Source organism: Rhinoraja longicauda, chromosome 14 (assembly GCF_053455715.1).
Source record: "Rhinoraja longicauda isolate Sanriku21f chromosome 14, sRhiLon1.1, whole genome shotgun sequence".
In the NCBI taxonomy this organism is placed as follows: domain Eukaryota; kingdom Metazoa; phylum Chordata; class Chondrichthyes; order Rajiformes; family Arhynchobatidae; genus Rhinoraja; species Rhinoraja longicauda.
In genome coordinates this window covers 33,690,078-33,712,979 of record NC_135966.1, presented here as the reverse complement: position 1 = coordinate 33,712,979, position 22,902 = coordinate 33,690,078, and the positions used below count along the sequence as shown (strand labels likewise).

At 43.6% G+C, this 22,902-nt stretch overlaps 4 pseudogenes across 1 annotated transcript; all 4 read right to left on the bottom strand.

Moving 5' to 3' along the window:
* Nucleotides 1–1,230: 1,230 nt before the first annotated feature.
* On the bottom strand, nucleotides 1,231–4,190 carry LOC144599900 (protocadherin gamma-C5 pseudogene; annotated as a pseudogene).
* Nucleotides 4,191–7,034: 2,844 nt separating this feature from the next.
* On the bottom strand, nucleotides 7,035–9,681 carry LOC144600201 (protocadherin gamma-C5 pseudogene; annotated as a pseudogene).
* On the bottom strand, nucleotides 9,349–15,368 carry LOC144600200 (protocadherin gamma-C5 pseudogene; annotated as a pseudogene). Its single transcript, XR_013548098.1, has 2 exons — nucleotides 12,804–15,368; nucleotides 9,349–9,391 (listed from the first exon to the last, which is right to left on the bottom strand). The product of XR_013548098.1 is annotated as a protocadherin gamma-C5 pseudogene (transcript).
* Nucleotides 15,369–17,532: 2,164 nt separating this feature from the next.
* On the bottom strand, nucleotides 17,533–19,782 carry LOC144600202 (protocadherin gamma-C5 pseudogene; annotated as a pseudogene).
* Between the last annotated feature and the right edge of the window lie 3,120 nt (nucleotides 19,783–22,902).

Below are 22,902 nucleotides of genomic sequence, written 5' to 3'. Positions count from 1 at the left end.
GTCAATGAAAGGAAGCATGCAGGTACAGCAGGAAGTGAAGAAAGCCAATGGAATGTTGGCCTTCATAACAAGAGGAGTTGAGTAAAGGAACAAAGAGGTCCTTCTACAGTTGTACCGGGCCCTGGTGAGACCGCACCTGAAGTACTGTGTGCAGTTTTGGTCTCCAAATTTGAGGAAAGATATGCTTGCTATGGAGGGCGTGCAACTTAGGTTCACTAGGTTAATTCCCGGAATGGCGGGACTGTCGTATGTTGAAAGGCTGGAGCGATTGGGCTTGTATACACTGGAATTTAGAAGGATGAGGGGGGATCTTATTGAAACATATAAGATAATTAGGGGATTGGACACATTAGAGGCAGGAAACATGTTCCCAATGTTGGGGGAGTCCAGAACAACGGGCCACAGTTTAAGAATAAGGGGTAGGCCATTTAGAACGGAGATGAGGAAGAACTTTTTCAGTCATAGAGTGGTGAAGGTGTGGAATTCTCTGCCTCAGAAGGCAGTGGAGGCCAGTTCGTTGGATGCTTTCAAGAGAGAGCTGGATAGAGCTCTTAAGAATAGCGGAGTGAGGGGGTATGGGGAGAAGGCAGGAACGGGGTACTGATTGAGAGTGATCAGCCATGATCCCATTGAATGGCGGTGCTGGCTCGAAGGGCTGAATGGCCTACTGCTGCACCTATTGTCTATTGTCTATTGTCTATTAACTCCCGCCTTTGTGACCATCTCCATCCGTTGTATTGCACCTGCCAACCAACGCTTCCTTTGCTGGTTTCCACTTGCCTCATCACTTACGTTCACCACTTTCTACCAGTTAATACTCCCCTAGTCCAGATTGGAGGAAGGTGTCTACCAGAAACGTTATCTATCCATATCTAAGCTCACTTGGTGGCCCAACTGACGAGTTTCCCGATACCTCGTTTTATTTTGTACAATATTTTAGGATGCGCAATCTCTCGTGATTCTGGTTCATTATATATTTTAATTCCCGTCATCTACGTTTGTTATTTAGTTACATGCTCTGCACATATCAGCGCTTCAAATGGAATATGCTGAGGACGAACATTTTCGTGTTTTTTAGTTTAAGCAAGTAAATGGACTCAGCGTCCTTAATGTAATTGATCATATAGCAATGTCCGTCGTTCAATGATAGGCAATATGGCATTTCAGATTTGACGGGTCCCACTCTCAGACGATGGGACTTTATTTATTGAAAGTTATATATTGTAACCATAACAACAAATGCGCTATTTAAACGAAAGCATACAAATGGACCAAAATAATATTTTCTGAAATATTTCACTCACGAATGATTCACATTCCTTGAGATTAAAATAACCCCAAATAAGATGCCCCTTCCATGGGGTCACGCATCATTGCGCCTGAGACGTGGGAGCGCCACATGGCTTCAAGAAGAGAAAATCACTTTTCGCTGACTCTGGAGACAGGCAGACCGAGTATTGGTGCGGTTCCGGCACGCGGACTACCCGGCCCGTCCCGGGATAACGTAAAGTTTCCTCCATGGCAGGCCGTTCATTAAACGTCCCGTGCAACTCTCCACGATTGTAACAATAACTGGGGGTGTTATACCCTTGGATAATACTTCTGTCCTGCTTACACTTGATGCCAATCAACAGAACGATGATCAGAAGAAACACAACGGAAGTGCAACTGAAAATGATGATTAAGTAAACATTTGGATCTGAGAAATATTCCGGATTTTTCACTAATGTACTTTTTTCGGTGTCTCCTGCAGTGCTGTTCTCCAAAACTCTAATGTTCATTGTAAATGTACTGGACAGGCTTGGCTGTCCATTGTCCTTCACCAAGATGACCAGAGTTTGTACAGGAGTATCTGTCTGCAAAATACTGCGCGCTGTTCTGATTTCACCTGAATTTTTCGTAACGGTGAACAAACTGGGATCGGTAGATTTCACCAACTGATAAAAGAGCCGTGCATTCTGACCAGAATCTGCATCAGTTGCCATAATCCTGGTGACCAAGTACCCTCGATCCGCTGACCTGGGTAGAATCTCCTCTCCTGCCGATCCACTCTTTTCTGAAGGTGAAACAATTACGGGCGCGTTGTCATTTTGATCCAGGATGATCACATTCACAGTGGCGCTGCTGCTTAATGGTGGCACCCCAGCGTCACGGGCTTGCACGTTAATCTGGAAGTTTTTGAGTTCCTCATAGTCAAATGACCGCAACCCATATATTGTACCGTTCATTGAGTTAATGGTCAAGTATGAGGACACTGGTAGGTTTTCGATGTAATTGTCCACAAAAGCGTAAGAAACATAGGAATTCTGCTTCTGATCAGGATCTAGTGCAGTTACTGCGAAAATTGATGTACCTGGAGGGCTATTCTCCATCACATATACGTTGTAGGGTGATGAAGCAAACCGCGGGGCGTTATCGTTTATATCGGTTATTGCAACATGGATAGTTTTATTTGACCACAGTGAAGGCGACCCCAAGTCCCATGCTGAAATTGGTAATGTATACTCAGAAATCACTTCACGGTCCAACGTTTCACTGGTAACCAATTTATAATGGTTCGATGATGTTTGTAGTCTAAAGGGGACATTCATAGGTAACTCGCAGCGGACTTGACCGTTCTCTCCAGAATCACGGTCAATAACATCAATGAACGTTATGAATGTTCCTGGCGGAGCATCTTCCGGGATTTTGTTGGAAGCTGATGTCGCCTTTATCTCGGGTGCATTATCGTTCACGTCAATGACTTTGATCAGCACATTTGCGTGTCCAGTAATTGCAGGTGAACCATTGTCCATAGCTTCAATATCTAGAGAATAGCTATTTACTACTTCAAAATCCAGCGGTCCTTCTACACGAATCTCCCCAGTAAGTGGGTCTAATCTGAATAAATTACGCACTCTTCGCAAAGTAACATCACTAAAAGTGTACGTCAGCTCCGCGTTCAGTCCTTCGTCCAAGTCATTTGCATTTACTTGCATCACATAGGCACCTTGCCGTGCGTCCTCACTTAAGCTGCACCTGTAATTATCTCGATCGAACACTGGTGGGTTATCATTATTGTCCAACACAGTAATTAGAACCTGAGCTGTGCCTGATCTCTGAGGGATCCCACCGTCAATCGCCGTAAGCAAGAGTTGATGTGATGTTTGCACCTCTCGGTCTAACGATTTATCCAACAGTAACTCGGCTACCATAATACCATCTTCTGTTTTATGCGTTTTTAGACTAAAGTGCTCATTGGAGCTGATTGTGTAGGCGGTAATAGTATTTATTCCAATATCGGGATCGTCCGCACACTCAAGACGGAAACGTACCCCGGATGCAATCGCTTCAGATATCTGTAAAGCGATGCTTCCGTCTACGAATTTGGGAGCATTGTCATTTACATCGAAAATCTCTACTTCTCCGCGGTACACCTCCAAGGGATTTTCCAGTGTTGTTTTAAAATATATGGTGCACATTTCCGTGTATCTACAAATACCTTCCCTGTCGATTCTTTCACGAATAGATAATACCCCATTGTCTAAACCAACCTTCATGTACCGTCCTCCGTCATCAGAGCTTAGTCGCAATTTCCGAGCTGACAATTGCCGTACGTTCAGACTCAGATCCTGTGCGAGATTTCCAACAAAAGCGCCTTCTTCCATTTCTTCTGGAATAGAATAACGAAGTTGCCCGGGAATTAGATGCGGTGCACATAGCAATAACATGGGAACAAACACATTGCATGGAAACCTCGTAAGGTACGCCATTGTTCCGCAGTCAGCTAGCGACCAAAATCACGCCGCTCCTCGGATAATCCGCAAAAATGTTCTTATCACAAGATAAGGAAAACCTTATATATTCTGAAAGCCGTAAGGAAACACGCGCTAATTCTATCTTCCCCAGCTTGATTACACCATGAAAACGCAGGAACTGCTCGCCTTTCTCGTCGCGTCTGACGTTTTTGTTCTGGGCAGTGGGAGGGGCAATGGATCCATCTGTACACTTGAGCTCCTCATTGGTAGACAGCGACACGACCAGTTCTTTTCAATAACTACAGTTGCAATTCTTAAAGCTGTACTGCTCCCCTAAGTATTTAACGGCTTACAACCATAAACGTCAATTCCTGTAAATATCGGTTCGATTTGTTTTCAGCGTTGAACCTAGAAAGCTAAAGTAGACACGTTCTGGCGGCATTGTGACCTGAATATGCTTCATACTATCTGAATGGATCCATTCACTCAAAAAATGTACAGATGGGTTGTATCAGTACATCTGCGATCCAATATACCATACGGGGAAATACTCTCTAGAACATGAGCCAGGGTCTGGCAATTTCAGTAAAGAGTTGAATCAAAATATATTAATTTGGAAACTTCGTACGTTTTTGTTCCTCACTGCTGGGATCTGTTAATGGAAACATAATAAATTGCAGTTGCATAAATCTTAAGCAAAATACAGTGCTGGGGGAACGTAGCGGGGGAAGCAGCATCTGCAATCTATCGAAGAAGGGGCCTGGACCGACACGTTGACTGTCCATTTCCCCGACTGAGGCTGCCTGATCCGCTGCGTCCCTCCAATACTCTGTGTTTTCCAAGAGTTTCTTATTCTTCCCTGAATACTAAACGGACAGCAATGTATATTTGAGGAGATATTATTTAGAATTGGAGTGTCACTTTTCGTAAAGCTGGATTTAGTGAACATAAAGCTTTCAATGGTACCAACTGGTGAAGCAATTTTGTCTTCCAAGTAAAGTTATTCGTGGAGAAAAGATTCGTTAGCTCCAAATCAAATAGAGTTGCTTGGTAGATTGGTGTTGTACCGTCGCAAATCAGTAGGTTTTAAAATAAATTGGGCTTGATTCTGTCATGGGTGTCTGCATTTGTGTACTCGTTTTAATCCAGAGAATCTGCCCGATATAATGGAAAGCATCGGACTTAGGCATCAGTGGGAAGTTGGACATGGGAAAATTTGTGGATTTGTCAATTGCTATTTATTTGCTCTATTTACTCTGTTTCATTGTGCATTCCTTCTAAGTATTCCCTTCGTGCAAGTTACACATAAGCGGCTCAATGGCGCATTGATCCACTGAGGTTTTCTCATTCAAACCTTCTAACATAAGAAATATTAATTGCATGACTGTAAAAAAGCTACGAATTCATTATAAGCGAACACGAAAAACTAGATGATGGTATTAGAAATAGAATGCAAGCAAAGAAGTATAATTTTCTTTTGTTTTGGTAATTGCCTGAAAATTCTGGACATGAGCCCCGGCGAGTTTTTAGTTGCTGAATTTTGTTTAAACTTGTTATTAGTTATACCACAGGATGTGGATGCTCTTTCGAAATCACTTCGGCTGCAGAACGACACAGAATCAGCTTCAAACTTCAAGTCACCCAAGTATGAAATCTCATCTATAAAGAAAAACAACACAAAAGGCTGCAAATATCCACCAGGTCAACGATTATCTAAGGAAATAGAACAATTAAATGATCAGGTCTGGGGCCCCTTCGTCAGAATTGCCAACCAATGAAAATAAGTTCGTTTTCATTAGTAGTGTGAATAGGAAGTGGAGGATAGAAAATACTGATATATTTCAGAAGTTTAAACCAAGTATGTGGCAGTTACGAAAAGATTACACTTCTTCGTTGCTGATGTACATTGCACGACGTTTCTCATTTGTGAGCCCTGTGGACATACGATAACCAGAGAGCGGCAAGGTCTTACAGAGAGTTCGAGGACATAAGGTTATTTTGGGGTACAAGAAAATTGTTCTTTGCAAGTGCACCCTTGCCCTCATCAGCCTAGGTGCGCAGCAAAAGAGCTGAAATATCGTGCTACGGCTGAACAAAATATTGCTTCGGCCGCATTTGAATTATTGTGCACAATTCCGCTCTGAACGACATAGGAATTATGTGATTAAGCAAGGAAAGATGACAAGATATGTGGTCTCAATTGGAAGGCTGACGAAACGCCCACTTCGCCAAACAGTTGTAGTTAGACCACCAGAGTCAGCTGGAGCTCGGGATAACAACATCTTCAATTACATTCCCATACCAATTTAGATCTCGCTGTCCTCATGTTTCTCAAAGGACGACCATATACAAACTGAAATACCACCACCCCATATTCAGCTTGCGTGGCCTACAACCCAAATGCATGAACATTGAATTTTCCAATTATATATTACCGCCAACCACCACCTTCTGCTGCTGATCTACACGGCTGCTGTCACGCACATATTTTATTTCCACTCCTCGTCTACCCGTCATATTGTTCCTTTCCGCTCCTCCAGATCTTCCTTCTGCTCGTCATCAACCACTGCATTCACAGTGATTTCCATGACCAACCCCACCCTCAATTGCAAACAATCACCCAGGAACCCTGCTTGCCTATACTTCTATATTCTCTTTCTCATTTCCCCTTCCTTTTTAGATTCCATCATCCCATTCTTTTCTTTCACCCGTTAACTCCCGCCTTTGTGACCATCTCCATCCGTTGTATTGCACCTGCCAACCAACGCTTCCTTTGCTGGCTTCCACTTGCCTCATCACTTACGTTCACCTCTTTCTACCAGTTAATACTCCCCTAGTCCAGATTGGAGGAAGGTGTCTACCAGAAACGTTATCTGTCTATATCCAAGCTCACTTGGTGGCCCACCTAACGAGTTTCCCGATACCTCGTTTTATTTTGTACAATATTTTAGGATGCGCAATCTCTCGTGATTCTGGTTCATTATATATTTTAATTCCCGTCATCTACGTTTGTTATTTAGTTACATGCTCTGTACATATCAGCGCTTCAAATGGAATATGCTGAGGACGAACATTTTCGTGTTTTTTAGTTTAAGCAAGTAAATGGACTCAGCGTCCTTAATGTAATTGATCATATAGCAATGTCCGTCGTTCAATGATAGGCAATATGGCATTTCAGATTTGACGGGTCCCACTCTCAGACGATGGGACTTTATTTATTGAAAGTTATATATTGTAACCATAACAACAAATGCGCTATTTAAACGAAAGCATGCAAATGGACCAAAATAATATTTTCTGAAACATTTCACTCACGAATGATTCACATTCCTTGAGATTAAAATGACCCCAAATAAGATGCCCCTTCCATGGGGTCACGCATCATTGCGCCTGAGACGTGGGAGCGCCACATGGCTTCAAGAAGTGAAAATCACTTTTCGCTGACTCTGGAGACAGGCAGACCGAGTATTGGTGCGGTTCCGGCACGCGGACTACCCGGCCCGTCCCGGGATAACGTAAAGTTTCCTCCATGGCAGGCCGTTCATTAAACGTCCCGTGCCGGATTGTAACAATAACTGGGGGTGTTATACCCTTGGATAATACTTCTGTCCTGCTTACACTTGATGCCAATCAACAGAACGATGATCAGAAGAAACACAACGGAAGTGCAACTGAAAATGATGATTAAGTAAACATTTGGATCTGAGAAATATTCCGGATTTTTCACTAATGTACTTCTTTCGGTGTCTCCTGCAGTGCTGTTCTCCAAAACTATAATGTTCATTGTAAATGTACTGGACAGGCTTGGCTGCCCATTGTCCTTCACCAAGATGACCAGAGTTTGTACAGGAGTATCTGTCTGCAAAATACTGCGCGCTGTTCTGATTTCACCTGAATTTTTCGTAACGGTGAACAAACTGGGATCGGTAGATTTCACCAACTGATAAAAGAGCCGTGCATTCTGACCAGAATCTGCATCAGTTGCCATATTCCTGGTGACCAAGTACCCTCGATCCGCTGACCTGGGCAGAATCTCCTCTCCTGCCAATCCACTCTTTTCTGAAGGTGAAACAATTACGGGCGCGTTGTCATTTTGATCCAGGATGATCACATTCACAGTGGCGCTGCTGCTTAATGGTGGCACCCCAGCGTCACGGGCTTGCACGTTAATCTGGAAGTTTTTTAGTCCCTCATAGTCAAATGACCGCAACCCATACATTGTACCGTTCATTGAGTTAATGGTCAAGTATGTGGACACTGGTAGGTTTTGGATGTAATTGTCCACAAAAGCGTAGGAAACATAGGAATTCTGCTTCTGATCAGGATCTAGTGCAGTTACTGCGAAAATGGATGTACCCGGAGGGCTATTCTCCATCACATATACGTTGTAGGATGAATCAGCGAACCGCGGGGCGTTATCGTTTATATCGGTTATTGCAATATGGATAGTTTTATTTGACGACAGAGAAGGCGACCCCAAGTCCCATGCTGAAATTGGTAATGTATACTCAGAAATCACTTCACGGTCCAACGTTTCACTGGTAACCAATTTATAATGGTTCGATGATGTTTGTAGTCTAAAGGGAACATTCATAGGTAACTCGCAGCGAACTTGACCGTTCTCTCCAGAATCACGGTCAATAACATCAATGGACGTTATGAATGTTCCTGGCGGAGCATCTTCCGGGATTTTGTAGGAAGCTGATGTCACCTTTATCTCGGGTGCATTATCGTTCACGTCAACGACTTTGATCAGCACATTTGCGTGTCCAGTAATTGCAGGTGAACCATTGTCCATAGCTTCAATATCTAGAGAATAGTTATTTGCTTCTTCAAAATCCAGCGGTCCTTCTACACGGATCTCCCCACTAAGTGGGTCTAATCTGAATAAATTACGCACTCTTCGCAAAGTAACATCACTAAAAGTGTACGTCAGCTCCGCGTTCAGTCCTTCGTTCAAGTCATTTGCATTTACTTGCATCACATAGGAACCTTGCCGTGCGTCCTCGCTTAAGCTGCACCTGTAATTTCTCGATCGAACGCTGGTGGATTATCATTATTGTCCAACACAGTAATTAGAACCTGAGCTGTGCCCGATCTCTGAGGGATCCCACCGTCAGTCGTCGTAAACAAGAGTTGATGTGATGTTTGCACCTCTCGGTCTAACGATTTATCCAACAGTAACTCGGCTACCATAATACCATCTTCTGTTTTATGCGTTTTTAGACTAAAGTGCTCATTGGAGCTGATTGTGTAGGCGGTAATAGTATTTATTCCAATATCGGGATCTTCCGCACTCTCAAGACGGAAACGTACCCCGGATGCAATCGCTTCAGATATCTGTAAAGCGATGCTTCCGTCTACGAATTTGGGAGGATTGTCGTTTACATCGAGAATTTCTACTTCCCCGCGGTACACATCCAAGGGATTTTCCAGTTTTGTTTTAAAACATATGGTGCACATTTCCGTGTGCCTACAAATACCTTCCCTGTCGATTCTTTCACGAATGGATAATACCCCATTGTCTAAACCAACCTTCATGTACCGTCCTCCGTCATCAGAGCTTAGTCGCAATTTCCGAGCTGACAATTGCCGTACGTTCAGACCCAGATCCTGTGCGAGATTTCCAACAAAAGCGCCTTCTTCCATTTCTTCTGGAATAGAATAACGAAGTTGCCCAGGAATTAGATGCGGTGCACATATCAATAACATGGGAACAAACACATTGCAGGGAAACCTCGTTAGGTACGCCATTGTTCCGCAGTCAGCTAGCGACCAAAATCACGCCGCTCCTCGGATAATCCGCAAAAATGTTCTTATCACAAGATAAGGAAAATCTTATATATTCTGAAAGCCGTAAGGAAACACGCGCTAAATCTATCTTCCCCAGCTTGATTACACCATGAAAACGCAGGAACTGCTCGCCTTTCTCGTCGCGTCTGACGTTTTTGTTCTGGGCAGTGGGAGGGGCAATGGATCCATCTGTACACTTGAGCTCCTCATTGGTAGACAGCGACACGACCAGTTCTTTTCAATAACTACAGTTGCATTTCTTAAAGCTGTACTGTTCCCCTAAGTATTTAACGGCTTACAACCATAAACGCCAATTCCTTCAAATATCGGTTCGATTTGTTTTCAGCGTTGAACCTAGAAAGTTAAAGTAGACACGTTCTGGCGGCATTGTGACCTGAATATGCTTCATACTATCTGAATGGATCCATTCACTCAAAAAATGTACAGATGGGTTGTATCAGTACATCTGCGATCCAATATACCATTCGGGGAAATACTCTCTAGAACATGAGCCAGGGTCTGGCAATTTCAGTAAAGTGTTGTATCAAAATATATTTATTTGGAAACTTCGTACGTTTTTGTTCCTCACTGCTGGGATCTGTTAATGGAAACATAATAAATTGCAGTTGCATAAATCTTAAGCAAAATACAGTGCTGGAGGAACGTAGCGGGAGAAGCAGCATCTGCAATATATCGAAGAAGGGGCCTGGACCGACACGTTGACTGTCCATTTCCCCGACAGAGGCTGTCTGATCCGCTGCGTTCCTCCAATACTCTGTGTTTAGCAAGAGTTCCTTATTGTTCACTTCCTACTAAACGGACAGCAATGTATATTTGAGGAGATATTATTTAGAATTGAAGTGTCACTTTTCTTAAAGCTGGATTTAGTGAACATAAAGCTTTCAATGGTACCAACTGGTGAAGCAATTTTGTCTTACAAGTAAAGTTATTCGTGGAGAAAAGATTAGTCAGCTCCAAATCAAATAGAGTTGCTTGGTAGGTTGGTGTTGTACCGTCACAAATCAGTAGGTTGTAAAATAAATTGGGCTTGATTCTGTCATGAGTGTCTGCATTTGTGTACGCGTTTTAATCCAGAGAATCTTCCCGATATAATGGAAAGCATCGGACTTAGACGTCAGTGGGAAGTTGGACATGGGAAATTTTGTGGATTTGTCAATTGCTATTTAATTTGCACTATTTACTCTGTTTCATTGTGCATTCCTTCTAAGTATTCCCTTCGTGCAAGTTATACATAAGCGGTTCAATGGCGCATTGATCCACTGAGGTTTTCTCCTTCAAACCTTCTAACATAAGAAATGTTAATTGCATGACTGTAAAAAAGCTACGAATTCATTATAAGCGAACTCGAAAAACTAGATTATGGTATTAGAAATAGAAGGCAAGCAAATAAGTAGAGTTTTCTTTTGTTTTGATAATTGCCTGATAATTCTGGACATGAGCCCCGGCGAGGTTTTAGTTGCTGAATTTTGTTTAAACTTGTTATTAGTTATACCACAGGATGTGGATGCTCTTTCGAAATCACTTCGGCTGCAGAAAGACACAGAATCAGCTTCAAACCTCAAGTCACCCAAGTATGAAATCTCATCTATAAAGAAAAACAACACAAAAGGCTGCAAATATCCATCAGGTCAACGATTATCTAAGGAAAGAGAACAATTAAATGATCAAGTCTGGGCCCCTTCGTCAGAATTGCCAACCGATGAAAATAAGTTCGTTTTCATTAGTAGTGTGAATAGGAAGTGGAGGATAGAAAATACTGATATATTTCAGAAGTTTAAACCAAATATGTGGCAGTTACGAAAAGATTACACTTCATCGTTTCTGATGTACATTGCACGATGTTTCTCATTTGTGAGCCCTGTGGACATACGGTAATCAGAGAGCGGCAAGGTCTTACAGAGAGTTGGAGGACATAAGGATATTTTGGGCTACAAGAAAATTGTTCTTTGCATGTGCACCCTTGCCCTCATCAGCCTAGGTGCGCAGCAATGGAGCTGAAATATCGTGCTACGGCTGAACAAAATATTGCTTCGGCCGCATTTGAATTATTGTGCACAATTCCGCTCTGAACGACATAGGAATTATGTGATTAAGCAAGGGAAGGTGCAGGAAAGATGACAAGATATGTGGTCTCAATTGGAAGGGTGACGAAACGCCCACTTCGCCAAACAGTTGTAGTTAGACCACCAGAGTCAGCTGGAGCTCGGGATAACAACATCTTCAATTACATTCCCATACCAATATAGATCTCTCTGTCCTCATGTTTCTCAAAGGGCGACCATATACAAACTGAAATACCAGCACCCCATATTCAGGTTGCGTAGCGTACAACCCAAATGCATGAACATTGAATTTTCCAATTATATATTACCGCCAACCACCACCTTCTCGTGCTGATCTACACGGCTGCTGTCACGCACATATTTTATTTCCACTCATCGTCTACCCGTCACATTGTTCCTTTCCGCTCCTCCAGATCTTCCTTCTGCTCGTCATCCACCACTGCATTCACTGTGATCTCCATAACCAACCCCACCGTCAATTGCAAACAATCACCCAGGAACCCTGCTTGCCTATACTTCTATATTCTCTTTCTCATTTCCGCTTCTTTTTGGATTCCGTCATCCCATTCTTTTTTTTCACCCGTTAACTCCCGCCTTTGTGACCATCTCCATCCGTTGTATTGCACCTGCCAACCAACGCTTCCTTTGCTGGCTTCCACTTGCCTCATCACTTACGCTCACCACTTTCTACCAGTTAATGCTCCCCTAGTCCAGATTGGAGGAAGTTGTCTACCAGAAACATTATCTATCCATATCTTAGCTCACTTGGTGGCCCAACTGACGAGTTTCCCGATAACTCGTTTTATTTTGTACAATATTTTAGGATGCGCAATCTCTCGTGATTCTGGTTCATTATATATTTTTAATTCCGGTCATCTACGTTTGTTATTTAGTTACATGCTCTGTACATATCAGCGCTTCAAATGGAATATGCTGAGGACGAACATTTTCGTCTTTTTTACTTTAAACAAGTAAATGGACTCAGCGTCCTTAATGTAATTGATCATATAGCAATGTCCGTCGTTCAATGATAGGCAATATGGCATTTCAGATTTGACAGGTCCCACTCTCAGACGATGGGACTTTATTTACTGAAAGTTATATATTTTAACCATAACAACAAATGCACTATTTAAACGAAAGCATACAAATGGACCAAAATAATATTTTCTGTAAATATTTCACTCACGAATGATTCACATTCCTTGAGATTAAAATAACCCCAAATAAGATGCCCCTTCCATGGGGTTACGCGTCATTGCGCCTGAGACGTGGGAGCGCCACATGGCTTCAAGAAGAGAAAATCACTTTTCGCTGACTCTGGAGACAGGCAGACCGAGTATTGCTGCGGTTCCGGCACGCGGACTACCCGGCCCGTCCCGGGATAACGTAAAGTTTCCTCCATGGCAGGCTGTTCATTAAAAGTGCCGTGCAACTCTCCACGATTGTAACAATAACTGGGGGTGTTATACCCTTGGATAATACTTCTGTCCTGCTTACACTTGATGCCAATCAACAGAACGATGATCAGAAGAAACACAACGGAAGTGCAACTGAAAATGATGATTAAGTAAACATTTGGATCTGAGAAATATTCCGGATTTTTCACTAAGGTACTTCTTTCGGTGTCTACTGCAGTGCTGTTCTCCAAAACTCTAATGTTCATTGTAAATGTACTGGACAGGCTTGGCTGTCCATTGTCCCTCACCAAGATGACCAGAGTGTGTACAGGAGTATCTGTCTGCAAAATACTGCGCGCTGTTCTGATTTCACCTGAATTTTTCGTAACGGTGAACAAACTGGGATCGGTAGATTTCACCAACTGATAAAAGAGCCGTGCATTCTGACCAGAATCTGCATCAGTTGCCATAGTCCTGGTGACCAAGTACCCTCGATCCGCTGACCTGGGTAGAATCTCCTCTCCTGCCGATCCACTCTTTTCTGAAGGTGAAACAATTACGGGCGCGTTGTCATTTTGGTCCAGGATGATCACATTCACAGTGGCGCTGCTGCTTAATGGTGGCACCCCAGCGTCACGGGCTTGCACGTTAATCTGGAAGTTTTTGAGTTCCTCGTAGTCAAATGACCGCAACCCATAAATTGTACCGTTCATTGCATTAATGGTCAAGTATGTGGACACTGGTAGGTTTTGGATGTAATTGTCCACAAAAGCGTAAGAAACATAGGAATTCTGCTTCTGATCAGGATCTAGTGCAGTTACTGCCGAAATGGATGCACCCGGAGCGTTATTTTCCATCACATATACATTGTAGGATGATTCAGAAAACCGCGGGGCATTATCGTTTACATCGGTTATTGCAATATGGATAGTTTTATTTGACGACAGTGAAGGCGACCCCAGATCCCGTGCTAAAATTGGTAATTTATATTCGGAAATAGTTTCACGGTCTAACGTTTCACTGGTAACTAATTTATAATGGTTCGATGACGTTCGGAGTCGAAATGGAACATTCCTGGGTAACTCGCAGCTGACCTGACCATTCGCTCCAGAATCATGATCGATAACATCAATGAACGTTATAAATGTCCCTGGCGGAGCATTTTCCGGGATTTTATTGGAAGCTGATGTCACCTTAATCTCAGGTGCGTTATCGTTCACGTCAATGACCTTGATCAGCACGTTAGAATGTCCCGTCATTGCGGGTGAGCCGTGATCTAAAGCTTGAACATCAAGAGAATAGCTGTTTGCTTCTTCAAAATCCAGCGGTCCTTCAACTCGAATCTCCCCACTATCTGGGTCTAAACTGAATAAATGACGCGCTCTTCGTAAATCAACATAATTAAAAGAATATGATATCTCAGCATTCAGCCCTTCGTCCAAATCATTTGCTTTGACTGTCAGCACCAAGGTACCATGCGGTGCGTCCTCGCTTACGCTGACCCTGTAAAACTCATGATCAAACACAGGCGCATTGTCATTAATGTCGAATACAGTAACGAGAATCTGAGCTGTGCCTGTTCTCTGAGGAGTGCCACCGTCTGTCGCAGTAAGCAAGAGCTGAAAAGAAGATTGCAGCTCTCGGTCCAGTGACTTCTCTAACAACAACTCTGGTATAAGAACATCGCTCTCGGTTCTGCGTGTTTTTATACTAAAATACTCGGTGAAACTGATCGTGTAGGCGACGACGGTATTTGTTCCAATATCAGGATCTTCTGCCATCTCGAGACGGAAACGTACCACGGGTACACTCGCTTCCGATATCTGTAAGGTCACGCTGCCGTTTCCGAAAGTGGGAGAATTATCATTGACATCAAGAATCTCTACTACACCGCGGTACACATCCAAGGGATTTTCCAGTGTTGTTTTAAAAGATATGGTACACATTTCCGCTTGCCCACAGATACGTTCTCTGTCGATTCTTTCACGAATAGATAATATTCCATTGTCCAAACTAACCTTCATGTACCGCCCTCCGTCATCTGAGCTAAGTCGTAATTTGCGATCAGATAATTGCCGTACGTTCAGGCCCAAATCTTGAGCGATATTTCCAACAAATGCACCTTCGTCTTTTTCTTCGAGTATAGAATAACGCAATTGCCCGGAAATTAGACCCGGTGCACATATCAGAAGCATGAATGCAAACACATTGAAAGCAAACCTCGGTGGGTACGCCATTGTTCCGCTCTTAATTAATGTCGAAAAACAGGCCTCTCCTCGCTTCATCAGTAAAACCGTTCTTACCAAGAAATAGAATATATATTCCAATTGCCTTGTCAAAACAGGCAGGGTATATATCCGCCGCAGCTAGACAATACGATAAAACGCAGAGACTGCTCGCCTTTCTCTTCGGGTCTGACGTTTTTATTCTGGGATGTAGGAGGGGCAATGGATCCATCTGTGTACTTCAGCTTCTCATTGGTAGACAGCGACACAACCAGTTTTTTTCGACAACTGCAGCTACAATTCTTAAAGCTGTACGGTGCACTTTTAATTGTGGTGCACAGCCACAGCACGTATGGATGTCAACACCTCAATTTTGTTTTCAGCATACATGTTCGAAAGTCATAATATGCGTGTTTAAGGCATTTTGACCTAAAATATCAAATGTTCATTCATATTTTTTGAATTGCTATCCTTGCTTCGAAAATACCTTCTAGTTTGATAAAGCATGTAAAAGAGGTAAACCTTCATTGGGTGTTCCATCACCACACTTGCTGTCAACCATGAAATTAATGTTTTCAGGGAACGAAATGGTGTAATGGTTAAAATATATAGTTCGAGATCGTAAAAGGAAAGGATATACTCTTCTACAGATCATTTTAACGGGGCTGAGGTAAATGCGATAAATAATTGCGTAAAGCAGGTCCCTAAAAAACATTGAAGACTGTGTGTTTCCTTCGTTCGTGGGGAATGCATGGTGGAATCTACAATGGAGTGCTACATTGGTCTATCATCGATACTTCAAGATCCATTTGGGAACATCAAAATGGTGAATTGCTTAACCTTTCGTCGACTCTTTCGAGATTCAACGCGGAAAAGGGCATTCGGCCCATCCAGTCCACTCCAGCCAGCGATCCCCGCACACTAACACTATCCTACACACACGAGGAACAATGTACAAGTTTACCAAGCCAATTAACTGACAAACCTGTACGACTTTGGTGTATGGAAGGAAACGGGAGGGCACGGAGAACCTAAAAACTCCGTACATGCAGCACACATAGTCAGGATCGAATCCGTGTCTCTGGCGTTGTAAGACAGCAACTCTACCGGTGCGTCGGCGTGCCGCCTTGTATCCTTGCTGTATATACATAAAGGTCTCGGCTATTGGTGGCGATGATGGTTGAAAACTTCACATTGCTATGAGCTCATGTCACCAACAACCTCTCCTGAAACCACCCACATTGAAGCAAGGACCAAGAAAGCGCTCCAACGCCTCTATTTCCATAAAAGTCTTAGGAATTTTGGCATGCCCCCTACAACTCTCACCAACTTCTCCAGCTGCCCCATAGAATGGTTTATCAGGATGCTTCACAGCTTGGTTTGGGAACAGCTCCATCCAAGAAGCGAATTGAGGATGCAGCCCACACCATCACATAAACTAACCTCCCTTCTAGGGGCCCCATTTATACCTCACGCTGCGTCGGCAAGACCAGCAGCATAATCAATGACGATCACACCCTAGCCACTCCCTCTTCTCACCTTTCATATCGGGCAAAAGGTAAAGAAGTGTGCAAACGCGCACCACCAGATTCAGGAACAGCTTCTTCCCAGCTGTTATCAGGCAACTGAATCACCCAACCACGACCAGAGAGCTGATCTACGATGCATCTGCCAACCAACTCTTCCTTTGCTGGATTCCACTTGCCGACACTTGCCTCAACGCTTTCATTCACCTCTTTCTACCAGCCAATACTTCCCTAATCCAGTTTAGAGGAAGGGTCGCGACGCGAAAGGTTATCTGTACATGTCCCTGCACAGTCGGTGGCCTACCTGATGAGTGTCCCGCCAGCTCGTATTATATTGTACTGTATATCAGCATCCGCATCTTGTGTTTCTGGTTCATTTTATATTTTAATTACCGTCATCTAAGTTTGGTATTTAGTTATATCCTCTGTACCTATCAGCGCTTCAAATGGAATATGCTGAGGACGAACTTTGTTATCGTATATTGTAGTTTAAGCAAGTAAATAGATTCAGCATCATTAATGTAATTGATCCTTTAGCAGTGTATATTTGACCGCCGTTCAATGATAGGCAATATGACTTATTTCTCAGTTGATAGATCCCACTCTCGTAAAGGATGGGACTTTATTTGCTTAAAGTTATATATTTTTTAACCATAATAACAAATGCACTATTTAAACAAAGCAAAAATATGCACAAAATGAATATTTTCATCAATATTTCAATAACGAATGATACACATGCATCGAGATTAAAATGACCCCTAAATAAGATGCGCCTCGTTAGGCCTGAGACATGGGAGCACCGCATGGTTTCAAGAAGAGAAAATCACTTTTCGCTAACTCTGGAGACAGGCAGTCTGAGTATTGATGCGGTTCCGGCACGCGGTCCACGCGGCCTGTCCCAGGATAGCGTAAAGTTTCCTCCATCGCAGGTCTTCCTTCATACGTGCCGTGCGAATTTCCACGATTGTAACAATACCTGGGAGAGTTATACTCTTGAATAATACTTCTGTCCTGTTTACACTTGATGCCAATCAACAGAACGATGACCAGAAGAAAGGCAACGGAAGTGCAACTGAAAACGATAATTAAATATACATTTGGATCGGAGAAATATTCCGGACTTTTCACCAATGTACTGCTTTCCGTGATTCCTTCTGTGCTGTTCTCCAAAACTCTAATGTTCATTGTAACTGTACTGGACAGGCTTGGCTGCCCATTGTCCTTAACCAAGATGACCAGAGTGTGGACCATAGAATCTGTCTTTAAAATACTGCGAGCTGTCCTGATTTCACCGGAGTTTTTCGCAACGGTGAACAAAGTGGGATCAGTTGATTTTACAATCTGATAAAAGATCCGTGCGTTCTGACCGGAATCTGCATCAGTTGCCATTATCTTGGTGACCATGTACCCTTGACCCGCTGACCGGGGCAGGCCCTCCTGGGCTGCTGATCCACTCTGATATGAAGTCGGAACGATTACCGGCGCGTTATCATTTTGATCCAGGACAATCACATTCACCGTGGCGCTGCTACTCAGCGGAGGCACCCCACCATCACGCGCTTGTACATGGATCTGGAAGTTTTTGAGTTCCTCATAGTCAAAGGATCGCAACCCAAAAATGGTACCGTTCATTGAGTTAATGGTCAAATAAGTGGACACTGGTCGATTTTGGATGAAATTGTGCACAAAATTGTAAGAAACATAGGAATTCTGCTCCAGGTCAGGATCTAGTGCAGTTAGTACGAAAATCGATGCGCCGGGTGCGTTATTCTCCATCACATATACGTTGTAGGATGATTCAGCAAACCGCGGGGCGTTATCGTTTACATCGGTTATTGTAATGTGGATGGTTTTATTTGAGGATAGTGAAGGCGACCCCAAGTCCCATGCTGAAATAGGTAATCGATATTCAGACGTCACTTCACGGTCCAACATTTCACTGGTAACCAATTTATAATGGTTCAATGATGTTTGTAGTTTAAAGGGGATATTCTTGGGTAACTCGCAGCGAACATGGCCGTTCTCTCCAAAATCACGATCCATAACATCAATGAACGTTATGAATGTACCTGGCGGAACATTTTCTGGGATTTTGTTGAAAGCTGATGTCACCTTAATCTCGGGTGCGTTATCATTCACGTCAATTACCTGGATCACCACGTTAGAATGCCCTGTCGTTGCGGGTGAACCGTGGTCCACAGCTTGAACATCAAGAGAATAGCTGTTTGCTTTTTCAAAATCCAAGGGCCCATCGACTCGAACCTCCCCACTATTTGGGTCTAAACTGAATACATTGCGCGCTCTTCGCAAATCAACATCACTAGAATAATATGGTATCTCAGCATTCAGCCCTTCGTCCAAATCATTTACTTTGACTTTCATCACCAGGGTACCATGTGGTGCGTCCTCGCTTACGCTGACCCTGTAAAACTCATGATCAAACACAGGCGCATTGTCATTAATGTCGAATACAGTAACGAGAATCAGAGCTGTGCCTGTTCTCTGAGGAGTGCCACTGTCTGTCGCAGTAAGCAAGAGCTGAAAAGAAGATTGTAGCTCTCGGTCCAAAGGGTTATCTAACAGCAGCTCTGGTATGAGAACATCGCTTTCGGTTCTGCGAGTTTTTATACTAAAATACTCGGTGAAACTGATTGTGTAGGCGGCGACGGTATTGATTCCAATGTCGGGATCTTCCGCTCTCTCGAGACGGAAACGTATCCCGGGTGCACTCGCTTCCGATATCTGTAAGGTAATGCTGCCGTCTCCGAAAGTGGGCGAATTATCATTGACATCAAGAATCTCTAATTCCACGCGGTACACCTCCAAGGGATTTTCCAGTGTTGCTTTAAAAGACAGGGTACACATTTCCGCTTGCCCACAAATACGTTCTCTATCAATTCTTTCACGGATAGATAATACCGCAGCGGTAGAGTTGCTGCTTTACAGCGAATGCAGCGCCGGAGACTCAGGTTCGATCCTGACTACGGGTGCTGCACTGTAAGGAGTTTGTACGTTCTCCCCGTGACCTGCGTGGGTTTACTCCGAGATCTTCGGTTTCCTCCCACACTCCAAAGACGTACAGGTATGTAGGTTAATTGGCTGGGTAAAATGTAAAAAATTGTCCCTAGTGGGTGTAGGATAGTGTTAATGTACGGGGATCACTGGGCGGCACGGACTTGGAGGGCCGAAAAGGCCTGTTTCCGGCTGTATATATATATATGATGATGATGATATGATCCCATTGTCCAAACTAACCTTCATGTAGCGCCCTCGGTCATCGGAGCTCAGTCTAAATTTGCGAGCTGAGAATTGCCGTGCATTCAGGCCCAAATCGTGAGCAATATTCCCAACAAATGCCCCTTGCTCCATTTCCTCGGGAATAGAATAACGAATTTGCCCGGAAATTAGATTCTGTGCACATATCAGAAGCATGAATGCAAACACGTTGAATGGAAACCTCGGTAGGTACGCCATTTTTCCGCATTCGATTAATGTCGAAAACCGGCCTTGATTAATCGGTAAAACTATTCTTGCCACGAAATAAAAACATATATATTCTAATTGCCGAGTCGAAACACACAGGGGATGTATCCTCCGCAGCTTGATAACACGCAGAGACTGCCCGCCTTTCTCTTCGGGTCTGGCGTTTTTATTCTGGGATGTAGGAGGGGCAACGGATCCATCCATGTGCCAGATTCTAATTGGTAGACAGCGACACAACCAGTTTTTTTCGGCAACTGCAGCTACAATTCTTAAAGCTGTACAACAGTCCTAAATACAGCGCCATGAAACATATAATTCAACGATTCAATTCCGTTTTCAGCATACTTCAAAATCCGAGTAGGTGCATTTACGGGGGAATTGGGCCTGAAATGTTACAACAGGCCGCTGTTTCACAGAGAGTTTATGATTTTTAATTCTTGATTCGTAAATGACTTCTAATTTGATAAAGCATGGTATAGAGGTAAATCTTCAGTGGTCCTCCATCACCACAATTGCTGTCGACCATGGAATTAATGGGTTTCAGGGAATGAACGGTTTGTAATGGCTAAAACAAATTAGTTCGAGATACTAAAAAAGGATGTACATTTCTGCAGAACATTTTAGCGGGACTGAGGTAAACGTGTTAGGTAATTGCGTAAAGAAGGATCTGAGGAAAGACCAAATATTAAAGACTGTGTGCGCTTTTGTTCGTTCATGGGGAAAGCATGGCGGAGACTACAACGTAGTGCTACATTGGTCTACCTCAGATACTTCAAGATTCATTTGGGAACATGGAAATGATGAATTGCCAAACCTTTCGTCGACTCTTTTGTTTCGCGCTTTGACTTAGTTTACTTTACTTTCGAGATACAACGCGGAAAAAGGCCGTTTGGCCCACCAACACCGCGCCGACCAGTGATCCCTGCACACTAACTCGATCCTACACACACACTGGGTACAATATACAATTTTACCACGGCAATTAGCCTACAAATCTTTACGTCTTTGGAGTATGGAAGGAACCCGGAACGCCCGGAGAAATCCTGCACAGGTGACGGCAAGAAAGGACAAACTCCGTACAGAGAGCACCCGAGCAAGAGATAGATAGATAGAGCTCTTAAGGATAGCGGAGTCAGGGGGTATGGGGAGAAGGCAGGAACGGGTTACTGATTGGGAATGATCAGCCATGATCACATTGAATGGCGGTGCTGGCCTTCTCCTGCACCTATTGTTTATTGTCTATTGTCACCAGTAGTCAAGATCGAACTCGCGTCTCTGGAGCTGTAAGGCAGCAACTCTACCGGTGAGTCACCGTGCCACCCTGTACACTTGCTATGTAGATGTAAACGTCCCGGCTAATGTTAACAAACCAAATATTTAATTGCTAATATCATTGTCTATTCTCGGCAGCCGTTGATTTTTTGGTTGGAATAAAGTTCGAAAAGTGAAGAAACGGCAAAGACTGAACAGGACTGCGCAGATATATTCTTCAAATTACTCTGACTACAGTGAGCTCAACTTGGAATGGAAGCAAGCGTTTATCGTGGTGAAATCGAAGGTTAATATTCTTCCAAAGACACCTTACAGTGATCAAGGTGATGAAACATTCTGAAATGGGTTTTTTTTGTCACGTTATTTAGGGATGGTCGGATTTCCTGAAATTCCCATATCCAACAACTTATGTCCTTAGATATGTAACGTTTCAGGTCGGGGCCATCCTTCAGACAATATGAGGAAGTGTCCCGACTCGAAACATCACATATCAATTTCTCTAGGGATGCTGCCTGCCCCATTGAGCTACTCTGGCATTTAGTGTCTTTCCTTGGTGAACCAGCATCCGCATGGCCTTGTTTGTAACTTATGTCATTATTTTCTGTATCCTGGAGATGCTTCATGTGTTTTGACAGGAATCTGCTCTATTGACCTTGTTGATGGAACCACTGACAATATCCGTTGCTGTCCATCGAACATTCCTCACGAATTTGAACGTATGGATGCACTAGGAATTCAAATGATCGCTTCAAAATATCCCAGTGTTGTTTGCACAGCCACCACTCAGCAATGTTTAGATGGTGATTGATTCGGTCAGGGTGGCACAGAGACGCAGAGGTAGAGTTGCTGCCTAACACCGCCAGAGACCCGGGCTCGATCCTAACTGCGGGTGCTGTCTGCATGGAGTGTGTACATTCTCCCTGTACCCGCGTAGGTTTTTCTCCGCGTGCTCCGGTTTCATCCCACATCCCATAGACCTACAGGTTTAGAATTGAATTGGCTTCTGTAAAAAATGAATATTGTGCCCCGTGTGTAGGATAGTGCCAGTGGACGGGGTGATCGATGGCCGTCATGGGCTCGCTGGACCGAAGAGCCCGTTTTCACGCTGTATCTCAAAGCTAAAACTAAAGTCAGGAATGCGACTTTTTGCGCACATCGAACCCTGTAGACGATGACGTATATCGTGGATTGCCGCGATCTACACGGGTCCTCTCACCCACATATTTTATTTCCACACCTCGTCGACCCGTCAGATTGTTCCTTTCCACCCCTCCAGCTCCTCCTTCTGCCCACTGCTACATCCTCTGTGATCTCCATAATAACCCCACCACCCCCCACAATTGATAACACCCACCCACGAACCCTGCTTGCCAAAACGT